Here is a 14,089-nt window from a genome sequence, read left to right as displayed (position 1 = left end):
GGCGAAGGAAAGATACTTATTTATAGGGAAAGCATGCAGAGAGGTTGGACTGAGTATAACACGTTCAGGCACCCTGCTCTGCACAGGGAAAAGAGGAAAAATGAGACAAAACAAAAAAGAAAGTTCGGCAGCATATGTTACACTCCAGTAACACATGAAGGCGAAAGCTTGCTGCATGTGCATCGTCTTGCATCGTGGCGTTGCTGCCTTTCGCAGTTCGGCTTCTTCGGCTCTTTTTCACGCTGAGAAGCGGCTTCGCGCGAGCCGTATACAGCGGGGTCAGACTCGCGCCAACGACGTTCTTCTTCGACTTTGCGTTGCATCCTCTCAGCAGGGGATTGAAACTTATGCAAGTGCAAGTTCTTTATTTGGACAAAACAAATACAAGGTTTTCCCGCAAGGTAATTAGGCAAAAGGAGGGCATAAACCTCCTGACTAAGGCCGTTACCTGGCTGGAGCAGCAGAAGTAGCAGTTTACAAGTATCAATACTAATAAAACCAAACACAACTAATAAGACAGAAAACAACAAAACTATTTACGCTGTGTTGCTGTGTTGTGTGTTGTATGGGTGATTTCAATGAGTGTATTCACTGTTCGCTTCAATTTTTTTGGAGCTAGTAGCCTCAGCCTTAATGTGGAGGAGGGGTGGGGGATTTCTGGCCAACGTTTTTTTTTTTTTTTTTTGCTTACGGGAGTATTAGTCACTGCTTACGGGGTATGAGCCATTGAGAGGGCCACGTGGTTTTCTTTTTTTCTTTTTGACGTCGCGTTTCTGTAGGTCGTATACGTGATTCCAATGAATATATGAACTGTACGCTTCATTTTGATGAGTGCTTGTAGCCTCTGCATTACGAGAGGGATGAGTCATCGTATATTTTGCTTGCTTAGGGGGGTATGAGCCATTGCTGACGATGATCGTTTTTCTACCATTTGACCGGACGACGCTTTTTTTTTTCATGGCCATGGGGCGTATGATCCACTTAAGGCGTTCGCCTTAATAATGACGAAATATGATGAAGAGGACACGGAAGATCGATACACAGCGCACGCAACTCAAGGGTTTCTTCAAAGCCTCGTCCATGCAGCCCTTGCAACCGATTTTGATGCTATGCGGTCCCGCTATGCGACCAGACTAGTATACCTGCTGATAATGCTTCCCTTGTGGTGCTTGTCAGCGTATTCGTAAGCGGATGAAATTACATAAAAGTTGTCTTTGTTCGCGTTTTTCGACGTTTAACAACTTAATCGTCAAAGCTGTAGCCACGTAAAAGACGGTGGCTGCTATCATGACGTCAACTGTCACCTCATGTGCCAAGGCTTGCCGTTCACCTTCTCACGAGTGCTAAAAGCTGGGAACACACACGAGCCTCGCAAAAATTGTGTGGGGTCAAAGTGAAGCAACCATGTGGCTTCAGTTTCTCTCGCAGCAGGGCAAAAAAGAAAGCGAAGGTAGGCGGGAAAACTGACCGCGCTCACTTCTAATCATTTTTGCGAGTGCAATAGAAGAAAGCGCCGCAGGTAATCACAAAATCAATACAAAGAACGCACATGGTACAAACAACACATGGTACAAAGCGTGCTGACTGCGACACTCGTACAGGTACATCCTGTTGATGAACCAGGAACAGCGCAGAAGTCGCATACCTATTGGCCATGACACACACACACACACGCACACGCACACGCACACACGCGCGCGCGCGCGAAAAAAAAACGTACACGTTTGTCGCGTTGTTCCTTGCTCTACATGGGTAATCGGCGGCCATATTTTCTATCTATCTGGCTTACATTCTTCATTTGTTATCCGTCGAACCTATATTTGCCGATTCCGCTGATAACGACGGCACGGCGTCTTGCGAGCCAATGACAAAAAAGCATAAAGAACGGATAACGAATATAATAGAACAGAATTGAATAAGATTGCCATGTAGCCGCAGCTGAGGAAGTTGAGCAACGAAATACCGGTAACGCCGAGCAAACCTCTTTCATTTGCGTATAATGTGCAAAGATAACCTTGCCTGGATCCTTTTCCTTCCTTTCGTAACCGCCACTTAATAATGCAAAAGTTGCAGTTCGCCCGAAAGCGAGGCATTGAAAGCGATGGCAAGTTTAGCGCTCGAGCTCCTCGCGCTGTGTTAATTCTAATGATACGCGGAGCCAAGACGCTGGCACGAAGCACCGCACGAGACAGTTGCAGCTGCACAGCAGGAACAACGCGCGCTGGCAGATAACAGGCATCTCGTAACGCTGGCGCACGAGATGAGGCCGAACGGAAAAGCCGTCGGCGTTTGTCAGCGCCAAGTGAAAAGATTTGATGGAGATCTACCTTTCAACAACAACAACAACAACAACAACAACAACAACAACAACAACAACAATAATAATAATAATAATAATAATAATAATAATAATAATAATAATAAAGCCTGCAACATTTCTTGAACATAGGAGATTGAGGAGCGTATCAGTCAGAAGAGGCTGCCACGAAAATCGCAGTTTCAAAAGAAAAAAAAAAGACAGTTGCGTTTATCTTCACCACTAGCCTTTTCCAGTACTTGGCCCCAGTCCGCTATCGAGATCTTACGGATAAAGATCGATTGCTTACCTACATAAGCATAATCTGAAACCATATTGTTACTATAAAACGCCGTAAAAGGTTACCAGGAACCAAAAGCTCAATAAATGGAGTAGTATATTTTGCAAACAACCTGTAACTTTTCCCGTCTTATTCTTTGACACACCGCCAACATTATTTCATACAAAGGACACTATTTGAAATACGTTAGTTTGTAGAATTTTCCTGCGAGACAGGGGCATTACACACCGCTGTCCCATTATTTCGAGACATCTGGAACCGTCAGGTTACAGCCCTCCATTCGTTATAAGCACGCGTTCTAGCCAGCCCGATCGCACAGTTTAGACGCCTCGCGACGCCTCATATGTCGCGCAACAACGGGGGCGACCCTGGCATCGCATGCCAAGTCTATACCGCGCGTCCGAAGGCCAGAACAACGACTGATGGCTCTTTATATTCGTCATCCGATGACGGTGGGACAATGCGGCGAGACCGCGTCTGTCTCGAATGTCCAGAACAAAGGGCGCCATTGTGATACGCGACCGGCGTCTTCGAGTTCCCACAATGAACTCTTCGCGTGGCTGCCAAGTGCGGTCGTGTTTCCTGCTTGGAACGGCAAACGGCTACTGCCGCATCTGGTGGTAGGCGCGGCCGCACTGTACGTGTTGCCTACCGTGTCATCTTGACGTCCGTTTTTGAGTGCGCGGAATTTAGCGTTGGACGTTTTTTAGCCACGCTTTTTCGTCACGCAAATCTTCGTGAGCGCGCGAAGCGCTTCTGCTGACGGAAAAGAAACACAGAGAGGACCGTTCGCATGCAAGAGACGTTGTTAATGCGCCATGGCAGAGAGCGCGAAAGCTGCACTCTAAAAAAAAAGTTTACACCCTTTCGGTTGTATTTTGTCCCCAAACGATAATCGTCATCTGTCTTGCCCGCATTTCCTTTTTTTAACGCTGCGAGCCCGGTACTTCCAAGTCACGCACGGCTTGCGCGTTATCATCTTGACAGAGCATTCTCGACAGGAAAGTAGCGAGCGCAGCGTGTTCAAGCAAGAAACGCAAGCACGGCAGATCAGGATTATTGTTCCCTGGCAAGACACGACCCAAAGGGTGTAATTTTGTTTAAGTGTGTACTCTTTATATATATATATATATATATATATATATATATATATATATATATATCTATATATATATATATATATATATATATATATATATATATATATATATATATATATATATATATATATGGGACCTCTTATTTTACCAATTAGCGATCCCTTGTTCCCTTGTTTCTTGTGCGCAACACTTCGGATGATTATGTTGACGTCTGCATTGTTGCGTTATAAATGAGCCACTGTGCATAGGAAGGTAAATCGAAAAAGAAGCAAACAAAAAAGAGGAAGAGATGGCTGTATGGTATTTTTTTTTTCCCCAATAGATACAACTAAACCAAGATCCACTCCCCCGGAGTCTGCTGGGATGTACTTACTCTTTAACCTTTGGCGAAGAAGTCTACGTACTAATTAGCTAACTTGCATGGAAGGTCAATACCAACAGACCACTTTGAAGCAGTGCACAACATAAATGACACTTAGAAGACTCAGAGCAGAAATGATACCAGCAAGAAACAAAGACAGCACTGAATAGGTGTCGCTCCATCAACGGAAAAAGATAAGACGGTGTTTGGGATCACAGCAACCAGCTCACCTCCGCTCCCGGAGGCTATACATAAAACATGGCGCATCGAGTGTGCGCGTTCAAATGCTTTGGTCCGAGGCATCAAGGAACGCTAAGAGCCCGATAAATGCAGAAATACACACCGATCAGTGTCATTTTGCCCACGACGCTGACTGTATCAATACACATACACCTGCTTTTTCTTTTTTTCATTTACGGTTAAGCGGTGTCTGTTAGACGCTTTTCTTTTTGACGCCGCGTTTCTCTCATGCCTTATACATGTGAAGTGCTCCCGCGAACTGAATAAAACATGGCGCATATATCGCTCGGCTACTGTGATTCACGAAAGCTTTCAAACTGGGTCACATTTTCGCAGCGGATTAGCGCGGCATGTGGCGACGTTATCCACACGACGAGCCACGCGCCAAGCTTCGCGGGAGTCAACGGTATAGAGCGCGTGCACATAGGATATATGATAATCGCGCTTGTGTTTCGAGACTGCAGCACCCGCGTTACGAAACCCTTTCTCCCTCCTTTCTCTCTCTCCAATATTTCCGCGGAGGCATCAGACATCACGCAAGCCTGTTGCGAAGAGAAACGCGACCGCACGCGCGCGTTGTCACGCATTCAAGAATATAAACATTAAGAAAAAAAACATCTGCGTCACGGTTGCTTTTTGCTTACTCTATGTATCCGCCATGGGGAAAGTGACTTGGGACAGCTTTCATCAACCCGCCTGCGATGGGTATACTACCCGGGAATGGGCAGCCGTGCTATCAGTCCAGCTCCTTCGCCGATGCTCGCTACCGGCTTAGTCAGTCGCGTCTTCTCCCACGCACGCAGAGAGACAAACAGGCGAAGTGACTCAAAGCCTCGTCGGCGTCGCTTTCCCCGATGTCAAGGCCGACATCGTGGAGATGGCCGCAAGGCGTGGCGGGAGGAGATGTGCCGAAGTTGAACGCCGTGCGTGCGGGCGCGCTTGGTCAGTTCGAGGACGGCTTGCATCGGAAAAAAAAAAAGAAATGGCTGACAGTTTTCTTGGTCGAGGGTTGCAATTACCAAGCGCCATGTCAGACCGTTTCCCGTTAGGCGATTCATAGCACCGCAGACGGCGCGTACTTCGAGATACAGCACGTATATAGAAGTTGCACATGGTACCCCGCCGCTTTCCCGCCTACGTATCATCACCACGCCTGGGTTACATACATATGCGATTCCACGTAGGAACACCCGCACTCGGCGAAGCCATGCACCGCCAACTGCTCCTGCAATGCGCATCGCCTGCCAGAGGGAGCTACGCCTTGATAGGATCAAGAATCACTAACCAAAGACAACGCCCTTGCTTTTGCTACGAAGACGACTGAAAAAAAAAAAAAAGATACCATCACGATACAGCAGGTCTCAAGCCATCGTGCGATTGCAGTGCAGGGAATGATGGTGTTGATGTCGTGGCCTGTGTGACGCATACAAACGATGCGAATTCGTTGCTGAAAACGATGAGAGTTAGCTGCTCATGCACCTTATTAAAGAAGCTAAGCAAGCTGAGAGAGAGAGACGAGGAAAGGCAGTGAGGTTACCCAGACGCACGTCCGGTTTTCTACCTTGCACTGGGGGAAGGGGTATGGGAATAAAAAGGGAAAGACTTGAACTGTAAACAAAGTATGTGCCTATATCGCGAGAGAAACTTGATGTCGCATTATGTAAGGTTTCATTCCCTTCGAATTTTCTATTCATTTCTTATCACCCGCCCGATGGCGGGGGCGCGGCTTCACGCGAGCCGGCGACAAATCGCAGGAAGAATACAGAAACCGGAATAGTAGTTGCGAAGTAAGACACTTGGCGACGCACGAAATTGTAAATTATTTACGAGAGATCCAAAATATAAAGTCAGTTCTATGGATGAAAACCAAGTGCTTTATAGAAACAGCCACACGTTGGTTACGACTTGGTACGGTCAACGCAAATTGTTTGTTCAACAAAAAGAAAAAAAAAAGCGAGCGGCACATGATACGGCAAATAGCGCAAGAACGAGAAAAAATACTAAGGGAACGGTGGACACCAGCACCGACTTCCAACTACGCGCAGTGGCGAAATATATAGATAGAGAAAATCAAAACAAAACAACCCGCCGACCTAAAAAAAAGGATTCTGGGAGCCATGGCCAACAATCTGAAACAGGAGTAAGGTAGCAACCTGCCCTCGCACTACCGGTTACGCGGGTGCAGATCAAAATTCGAGGAAGTCGTCCTCATCAAGAGGCACGCAGATCAGCGGACACACGAAATCATCGAGCCCTTTACGATTTTAAGCGCGGTCTTTCAATTGCTTAACAAGGAAATCGCGTATATATGCATTGTTAACCCATTTCTCCCCTCCCAAGAAAGTGTATGGGAGAACCAAAGAAAGTGGACGGTAGGAACGGCCACAACGGTCGCTAAATAGTAGAAAACATCGCACGTGTAACGCGGGAGATGCGGTTCGGCTTCCAGCTGCGGCAAGTTGCGTTTTAGTCCACTTCCAGTTCGTCTCATCTTATTATTTGTACATTTCAACTAAACGTGCAGAACTGTTAACGGGAATTCCCCTATGTTGCTGGCACACACCACACACAATAAAGGTATTCACGAACAAAGAATATATGTTGCCCTATGGAATAACAACAATAATAAAAAATGAACACAGGTTCTATCGCCGCTCGCTACAAATGGTCAGCTCCCAACAAACAGAACGATCAAGAAAAGAACGCACTGCTCCGCTAAGCGAAAGCGCGCCGCGGCGGTCATCAAGCACGCTCGTTTCGGCGAAGGCGCCCCCGGAGTTCGGCCGGAGGCCCCGGAGCCACGGCAGCGATAACGGCTTCCCGGCCTTCGTCTTCGCGAGCCGAACGGGGCGTGCCCCGGCCGGCGCTGTCGGAGCGTGAAACAGCTGCTCGCCGGAGGAGGCCGTCCCGACTTATCGGCTCCGATTTCCGTCATCCCCGCGTTTATCTTTCCCTCGCGCGGGGCGCGTTCCCGACATGTGGGACGTGGTGTTTGGTCGCATTGTGAATTACCGCGCCCTGCGGCTCGCAGATACACCTCGCTACCTGTCAGATGGCCGCCATGTATACAGCGCTGCCACGAGAGCATGGCGCGTTGCCTGTCCGAACGCGGCTCGCATCTCTACGAGGCGCTCTGTAGTTGCCACAGTGAAAATAGTCCCATACACATGTATACACCGACGCGTTCCCTCGCAAGTCCCTGCAGCAGGCAGACGCCCATCGTTCTGTACTATAACGCACGCATTATGCTCATCGTATGATTGTGTAAATTTACTAAAGCCTTCACAGAAGTTCGTTGCGCTACTCCATGCTCAAACAAGCTTTCAAAGCGATTATTTCGACGTCGCAGGCGCACGCTGACATCCAAGCAACGCCTCCACTCCAGCCCGACCGCGGGCAGAACCGCAGGCGCGGACTTTTAGCTAATTCAGGCAAGCGCCCCAGAAGAATAGATGTGCGAGTTCCACACAATCTCGACGCCAAACTGGCGCTTAGACGCCACCAGCGTTCCGTGTCGGCCGTGCGCCAGTGTAACACATATCCTACAGCCTGCACGTAAAGAAAGTCTACGCCGCAGTGAGCGAGACGAGTACGAACAGCCAGGCCATGGACAGCCGAGGACGGGCCGGCAGACAAACAAAATTTTCACGAGACGCGCTTTGGCGGCGACCCCTACGAGTCGTTCGTTTCTTCTCCGTTCAGTTGAGTGTCCCCTTTCCGACCGGCATCGCGAACTGGCTGCACACGCATGCCGGGGCTCTCGCAATCCGAGAAAGTGATGCAAGCGCATAAGCGGCTCCTTCGCAAAAGACGCACGTCCTGCTCCTGGGGTCTTCTTTTCCGCAGAGAACATGCCTGCACGCGAAGTTGCAAGTCGCGGGTACGCCCGCAGCAACTGGGGAAAAAAGAAATAAGGCCGCCGTTCCGGAAAGAGCTGCGTTCAGTGAAACACAACACGCAGCAGCTGCGGAGGCCCGCTCGACTGTCTTCGCACACAAAGCACAATTCAGCAGGCGTGCGTGCAGGAATACGTGTCGGCGTGCCAGACTCTTCAAACGCGGTCCATAACGCAACGGACGGCTCTGGCACGTGGAAAAAACAGTCGTCCGCGCAGACGACGCATCACCAACGAAAACGTGAACGTCCGGCCGTCAGAAACGCCATTCCGGCACGCAAGAGAAGCTCAACCCTTTCGAGTGCAGCACCGGCAGAAGCGAGTGGGCGACACGGTGGGCTCATGCAAGCAAACGCGCGATCCGGCTGCCAATGGGTGCTCAATCACTCGCCGGTTGACCTGCCTTGCCAGGGGTCAAGGGGTGCTCGCTTGGCTTCGTCGCTTTCGGCGCACCAAGTGCGCGAAAATGTATGCAGCGAGGGCTCGCCGAGCTGGCTCGTTCGAGAGAGTCCTTCGACACTGTGTTTGCATCGAGGAGCACGTCCTCGAAGGAAAAAAAAGAAAGGAAAAAAAAGAGAGACAACGTTAGGGCGTCTCGCAGAACCAGCATACGTGTCCTTTGTCTCCGGGCCAATTAAATCAAGCGATGAACGCTCGGAAGTGGTGCATAACTTCGTGAAACACGGTAAACGAGCCTGCTGTATGGCTTGCCAATAGTAAAAGAAAGGGCAGCGGCAGAAAGTTGCACCTTAATGTGTGCAAACGTAGCTACACTCCCGGACGATCGCGTATACATTGCAGGCCAGCTGCGACTCTGTCATCAAAAAACCAAAAAACAAAAAACAAAAAAACGCTCAGAGATAACTCAAGATAACCACTTTGTGAGCTTTCTTCACCTTCATCGGCAAGGAACATAAAGGGACCTGCGCAGACACGAGATGCGATCTCCAACTTCTCTATATACGATCGAGAAAAGCTCCAGCCTCTGGTAACACATCCCTTCGTGGCCAAGCCGGGAGCTAGGCCATAAATCCCTCAGCGACACGGGCATCCATTTAAACCCCTGTCACAAACGCGTGCAAACTTTGCGCACGGTAACGATGTTCGGAAACATCCTGAAGTAAGCAAGTGTTAAATAAATAAATAAATAAATAAATAAATAAATAAATAAATAAATAAATAAATAAATAAATAAATAAATAAATAAATAAATAAATAAGTAAATAAATAGGGACATAGCCACGATTGATCTACAGATGTAATATAAGCTGGCAAATACTAAAGCCCGCCATAACACCCTATAGGCATCGTGCGTATGTCCCTATCCTGGTGTAAGTTAAGCGATGCAATTCTCGCCTAACCTCGTCGCAAATTCAAACAGCACAGCCGTTACCTTCAGTACAAACCTCGCAATCAATGAAAGGCGCCCATGCGGACGTCCGACATAAAACGCCTTCCAAGAGATGCGCCGTGCAAAATGCTACGCGTGCTAAGTTCAACGGGCGCTGTCGGATGATTCTGCGAAGAGGAAGAGGCGGCACTTGAGTCCCCGAGTGGCACTGACGCTCCAGCATAGGGCACAACACAATGCCGGCGTGGAGACCGGCACGCGCACCTCCAGACTGCGTGTACTTTTCTTTCCCCATTCATTGCCGCCGCCGGCAGCTGGCGAGGTTCGCGTGCGCGCACAAAATGCAAGTGGGTGGACTCGAGAATTCCTTCGGCTCCGGCACACGAAGCGCGGAGCGGTCGGTAGACACTCGTGGAATGCGCCGAGGCGAGAATAACAATAATAACGAAAAGAAAAATTAGCCAGCGCTTGAACTTAGCATGAACGACGTGCGCGGCAACAGCTGCAGGAAGAAAGCCGAGAAACGAGCAGAGTCGTGGGCGACGGCACAGGTGTCACGAACGCAGCAACAGCGGAACAGCGTATACCGCCTTTAGCTATAGAGACGCGCGCTTCCATACTATAGAATTACTGTATCCGACTATAAAATTACTATGGAATTACTGTATACCTACTTCCAAACGGCGCGTCCAGAATTCCAGTCGCTGCAAAAGCGGCTTTGAAAGAATGCCGCGCACAGATTCTCTCACCGTTTCAGGAAGCGGTGAGAGAAGATTCAGGAAGCGCACGCTTCCTGAACATCTGAACAGGTTGCACTTGCCTATTCCTGGTGACACACGACGGGGACGGTGAAAACATTCGCAGGAGTTGGGACGAAGAAGACGAGAAGGCAACCAAGCTCGCGGTTGCGACCGTACGCAATGGGACGCTCAATCAAGTGCATATAAACTTGCGCTGGCTTCCACTCTTCGGCTTCATTAATCTTTCTTGCCGCTCATTGCGCAGTCGAGCGCGTTGAAACCGCGTATCACTCTCCGGAAACGGCCCACCGTTGGCGTCGACGAGTTTACCACCGTTTCGCACGAATGTGTTGTAGCTTTATTCTTTTTTTTTTTTTTTGTAAGTTGGCTCCGCGGCCTAAAACAGGTATTTGTCCTCTTCGATAAAGTCCAGCAGGGATCCATGTTGTGGATCCCAAATTCGCGCCATACGCAATCAGTGGAGCTTTCTGAATTGATTTCTCGAAAACCGCAGTGGCTCAGTAAAGCTGAAGAGGTCGTGACTTCGATTCCCGGCTGCAAAAAGACTACATAGCCAAGGAATAAAAGCGAGGATGGGTAATTAAACTACTTTCACTGCGGTCGTGAGAGAAAACAGGAACTGTTTTTGTATCTGATGTCACCAACCATTTACGGACAAAGGCAGCATCCGAAATTTAGTCGTTACGAGCGTAATCTAAGATTAAGTAATGTCAACAGTACAATCAACAAATGATCAAACGCCCTAAAAGCGCAAGTCCGCTCGTTTAGCGCTTCCCATGTCTCGCTCTGCTTTTATTCAGTAAAGCAAGCCCCTCCGGGCACTTTTATGGGGGTGCGGTGCTCCTCCGGCTCTTATTAAACGAGATAACGCTTACTTCCAGCGACCAGCATGCAAAATAGGAAACCGGACACGAAAGTGATGTAGAATTAATGTAGAAAGGAACAGACTAACGTTAACTTTATACAACATAGCCGCTATATGGTCCGGGGAACCAGGCGGCATGGGAGCGTGGCTGCGCGCCTATGTTATGGAAGCTTGCCATACACGGCAGCGTAACTTTTTCTGTGTGAAAAGTGTTTGCACATTGGGAGCGCCAAACAGAGATTAGCTCTCAACGCTCTTCGGGATTTCCTCGCAGACAATAACCAGCTAACCTTTTTTTAAAAGTATATTTATATGCGCTTTTATTGTTCTCTGTGTTCCCAGTATCTGTTAATGATTGTGTTGTTTTTGTACTCATGCTTATACATATAATAGCTGGCTGGCTTTAGAACGAGTGAAACATCATCATGGCATTCGTTTTTTTAAAGCATGAACGTGATGTTCAACAGTGTTACATTCGACCGGCCAGGGCTGGCGATCTTTGGGGAAGCGACCGTCGGAAAGGCGCCACCATATCTGCTGCGACAAAACGCTTTGAAAGGACGGAAATACGTCAGTCCCCAGCCCATCGGCGCCACCATGGCGGCGGCGGCGGAGCACGTATTGTTAGTGTGTGCGCCGTCCCCGGCACGGTCTGTTTGGAGCAAGGGAGCTCCTGGAAGATATTTTGCGGTGCCGTCTTACGCTGCTTAGAAGTCGTCAGTCAATGAACAGACGCGGCGGCTACTGTCTGCGGAGTCGACTCTGGGATAAAGAGGCGCCAGCTCGGGGCAGCACCGTGTCTACAAGAAGCCACTCACCTTGGTGTGGTTAGTGAAACCTGTCCGGAAGTGAGTGAGTAAACCCTGCCCTTCAAAGGGGTCATCGGCTACGATGACTTTGTACGCTCCCAATTGGTCGACTGTGAACTGCCGTTTTCCCTCACCTAGGGATCTAGGGAGGACAGAGTGTATTTAAGGATCCGTTGGCGGCTCCTCAGTGTGCATTTCTCTTTCAGTCATGTTAGACTGATGACCTGTAACGTTATCATGTAGATACTGTAAATAAATCTCATATTCTTCGTTCTCGATGAGAACAAGTCTCTCCCTTCAACAACGTCCTCAGCGTCGATAAGTTGGACGACGGCATGAGCCAACTACCATCTCTTTCGTGCCCGACTCCAACCATTTACAACAGATGAATTTATTTTCTACTAGCGCGCTGCATGCAATCTGGCGTGTATATAGGCTGTTGTCATACAGAGACTGCAATGTTGAAGGCTAATATATGCATGTGTACAATGTGGAAATGGTTGTGAAAGTACGTGATGAGTATACGACGACTGACTGACGATGAAGATGTGATGTCAATGTTAGATGCTTTAACGCATATAAAAAGAGTGTGATGTGTAATCACAAACGCCTATTTGGCTGGAAATGAAGATGATATCGTGGCCTAATGGTTACAGCACCCGGCTACCGCGCTCGACGGCAGACTCTCGATTCCCACATCGGTCACATTATGTTTCCTAACGTGAGGCGAGACAGTTCCTACAGGTAGGTCAGGTAGGCAGGCATACCTGCCGCAAAGTGCTAAGAATGAGGCAAAGAATACTCCGCCGTGATGGATGAATACATATGTATACGTACACCAGTCCACGCGCAAGCGCGCACAATATTCTATACCTGAGCACGCGAGCGACACCATGTGGCGGTGCGAAAGGGAGACCAATATTGAAAATGTCACCGCTCCAAGTTAACGCCCGTTCTGACGTATACGCGACTCGCGCAGCAAGGACAAACAAAATCGAGCGCCTCGAAAAGCAGACATTTTCAATCGGCACGCTGAGGAATTGCGATAGGCGACCGGCGCGTGAAGCACGCGGCTCGATCAGGCGGGCGATGCGACCGCGGCAACCAATACGACCCACGCGGGGGATATTAGGCCGTTATAAAAACGTTTGCCTGAGTTCGCAGCAGCCCAGCCTTGCCCCCGTCTTCTCGCCGTCCGGTTTCCCCCTGCGCTTCTGCCCTTGGAACAAGCCGACTGGGACAAGCAAGATAAACGGTGCTCGCGCCCTCACCGCCTCTGCCTGCCTTCTACGGTTTGCCACGTAGCCACGCGGGCTCGCTTGCAAGCCGTGCCTCCCAAGGTCTCGCCGCATTCGCGCGCTCGCTGCGCTGACAAATAGCGCTGACGTCAGCGCCGTAAGAAAAGTGCAGAATCGGAGCTTGTCTTCGTTACGCCTGTCAGCGCGGCCGGACAGCACACGGCGCAGGTCCGTTGCCACGTGCTCTTCTGGCACAACCAGCCCAGGCTCGCCACCGGCGCGGCGCCTTGTATAACCGGGAACGCGGCACAGAAGAAATCGCGAAAAGTGCGCGAAATGAAACCAGCTGCGTAAACTAGGCACCGAGGACACAGGGACTGCGTTCGGAGAATGAAGGGTCAGCTGCGTGGTTTCCGGGGGCTGCACAGGCACGCGCTGCATATATAAAGCATCCGTTATGTAAGAGCTGCGTTATTTCCGCGTTGCGCCACAACTCCTAAAACAAAGCACGCGCAGCAATAACACAGCACGTTGTATACGTCGACGGGCGGCCACGCCTGGAATATAGGCTCCGCTGCCCCGGGAAGCCGGAGGAACGAACGGCAGAGGCAAGTAACGGGAACCGCCACACATCAGGAAGCTGCGGCAATAAGTACTGCGAAGGAAACGGCTGGGAGGGGTTCTCGAAGCTCGTGATGTCACTCAGGCCGAAGAGGAACGATGGCAGCTATTTCCGGAAGAATCCTTCCCAGGAGACAATAAGGAGAGCTAAGGCTCCCAAATTGACTCGAATCGTGACAGAACGAGATGTCACTATTGTGCCTCGTGCCGAACACTTTCTCTTTTTTTTCTTTTTCTTGGGGGATAAGTCA

General features: G+C 49.5%; 2 protein-coding genes across 8 annotated transcripts in view; both read right to left on the bottom strand.

Moving 5' to 3' along the window:
• The window catches only part of LOC135903923 (RWD domain-containing protein 2A), a 481,045-nt gene that overhangs the window by 62,343 nt on the left and 404,613 nt on the right, over positions 1-14,089 (bottom strand). The gene's annotated exons all lie outside the window — the stretch shown is intronic.
• Positions 1-14,089, bottom strand: part of cv-c (crossveinless c) — a 448,361-nt gene that overhangs the window by 71,180 nt on the left and 363,092 nt on the right. The gene's annotated exons all lie outside the window — the stretch shown is intronic.

The sequence above is a fragment of the Dermacentor albipictus genome, chromosome 3, assembly GCF_038994185.2.
Source record: "Dermacentor albipictus isolate Rhodes 1998 colony chromosome 3, USDA_Dalb.pri_finalv2, whole genome shotgun sequence".
In the NCBI taxonomy this organism is placed as follows: Eukaryota; Metazoa; Arthropoda; class Arachnida; order Ixodida; family Ixodidae; genus Dermacentor; species Dermacentor albipictus.
This window is presented reverse-complemented; position numbering and strand designations above follow the sequence as displayed.